The sequence below is a fragment of the Electrophorus electricus genome, chromosome 17 (assembly GCF_041902795.1).
Source record: "Electrophorus electricus isolate QZ-2024a chromosome 17, ASM4190279v1, whole genome shotgun sequence".
Classification (NCBI taxonomy): Eukaryota; Metazoa; Chordata; class Actinopteri; order Gymnotiformes; family Gymnotidae; genus Electrophorus; species Electrophorus electricus.
In genome coordinates this window covers 9,745,001-9,747,500 of record NC_137513.1, presented here as the reverse complement: position 1 = coordinate 9,747,500, position 2,500 = coordinate 9,745,001, and the positions used below count along the sequence as shown (strand labels likewise).

The window sequence follows — 2,500 nt, the reverse complement described above, 5'->3', positions numbered from 1 at the left end:
AGCCTGCTGAATATGCGCTGCGTTTAGCTGCCTCTCTGCTGAATATGCACTGCCTTTTGCTGTCTCCACTGAATATGCTCTGCCTATAGCTGCCTCTCTACTGAATATGGGCTGCTTTTAGTTGTCTCTATTGAATATGCACTGCCTTTAGCTGCCTCTCCGCTGAATATGCGCTGCCTTAACCTGCCTATCCACTGAATATGCGCTTTCTTTAGCTGCCTCTTTACTGAATATGGGCTGCTTTTAGCCACCTCCAATGAATATGCACTGCCTATTACTGCCTTTCCACTGAATATGCGCTTTCTTTAGCTGCCTCTTGACTGAATGTGTGCTGCCTTTAGCTCCCTCTCCACTGAATATGTGCTGGCTTTAGCTGCCTCTCCACTGAATATGCACTGGCTTTAGCTGCCTCTCTATTGAATATGCCCTGCCTTTAGCTGCCTTTCCACTGAATATGCACTTTCTTTAGCTGCCTTTCCACTGAATATGTGCTGGCTTTAGCTGCCTCTCTACTGAATATGCCCTGCCTTTAGCTGCCTTTCCACTGAATATGCGCTTTCTTTAGCTGCCTCTCTACTGAATATGCGCTGCCTTTAGCTGCCTCGCCACTGAATATGCGCTGCCTTTAGCTGCCTTGCCACTGAATGTGTGCTGCCTTTAGCTGCCTCTCCACTGAATATGCGCTGGATTTAGCTGCCTCTAATGAATATGCACTGCCTTTAGCTGCCTCATACTGAATATGCGCTGCTTTTAGATGCCTCTCCACTGAATATGTGCTGCATTTAGCTGCCTCTCTACTAAATATGTGCTGCCTTTAGCTGCCTCTCCTGTGAAAGCTGTAATCTAAGCAATCAGCACTTCAGCCACCCACTACTGTTTACATGTTTTTTTAAACAACGGACACTAATAAGACAGCCATTCAGCCAAAGCAAGAACGAGAAAAAAATCTAACAAACATGAAAAGCATAAGGAAGTAATTGTAGTAATATAAATAGTATAATGAGTCAAACTTTTAAATATAGTTGATTATATTGTCCTGACTGAATGTTTCTATTTTAGCCAAGTATGTGTGTGCGCATGTGTGCCTATAGCCCAGGAAGGGGAGTGGGAGACGGATATCTGTAATTGTCCTGTCAGGAGGACATGTCCTCACCATCAGACACACACATCAGGCCGTCTCCCGACCCCTACGGAGGAAGACAGCCCATGCTGGACAGTTCCTAGGGTTATTTTCAGTGATGTAGATGACCTCTGATATAACCTCTGACAGTGTCTGATAATGTATGCAAACTATGTAGATAAGGTTGAAGTTTAGTGATTTTTGGTATTTTTATTGTGCTATATTTAATTTCATATCATTATTATGTAACCATTTTGTGATGCCAACAACAGTTAAAAAAAGCAAACTAAAATAAGCCCTCGCACTGATCATAAGAGATCAGCAGGCAAGGACAGTCTGCCTGGTCCACCACTCCTGGACTCGGAAAGGCCACAGACTAGGTTTGTTGCAGGGGTGGGGCACCAGAGGAGCAGTGCATTACTGGACTCCAGACACCAAGGCTTACACACACACACACACACACACACACACACACACACACACACACACACACACACAATACCTCTGTCTCTCACATGCACATTTTTACAAACCTAGATACAGTTGAACAAGGGTGGAATGACTCTAAACAAGCAAAGTCAGCATACACACAGACACACACATCCATGACCCTGCTGGCCTGTGTACAACCCACCACTCAAAAATTCAGTGACTGTGTGGTGGGAGACTGACCAATGATGAGCATCTAGACGACAAACCTGTGACCTACACATTCTAACCGGACACACTTTTACATTGAGTGAGTGTGTCCGTGACCAGTAAGTGCACTCAGTGCACGCACATAGACACACACACACACACACATCCATGCACACACACACACACACACACACACACACACACACACACACACAAACGCATCCACGCATGCACATACACACATTCATGCACACACGCACATGCACGCATGCACATATATACATTCATGCACACACGCACACACACACATGCACATCCACACCTCTATGCACGCACAAGCACACATCCACACACACATATACACACATCCATGCACACACATACACACATCCACGCACACAAACACTCATGTCAATACCTGAACTGTGCACTTGAATGTACACGCCAGCACATTGGATCAAGAGCTTAATCAACATTCACTACTTTCCCTGAAACAGGTAATTAAAGCCTAACTTATCCTTCGGGAACGCACACAGACCCACACACTCACACACACTCACAAAGTAGGGACCTGCATTAGTATGATTTGCACACAAACCAAAGCAGATATAAAGAGAGTGAAGGTCAGGATAGAAAGAGAGAGAGATTGTGTGAGAGAGAGATAGTTAGAGAAACACTGAGGGTGTGCTCATATAATACCTACAGACACCAAGCACACACCCACTTAAATAGTCCATCTGT

The 2,500-nt window shown here is 44.9% G+C and overlaps 1 protein-coding gene across 3 annotated transcripts in view; it reads right to left on the bottom strand.

The window, feature by feature from the left end:
* Positions 1-2,500, bottom strand: part of pde2a (phosphodiesterase 2A) — a 172,528-nt gene that overhangs the window by 120,091 nt on the left and 49,937 nt on the right. The window lies entirely within an intron of this gene.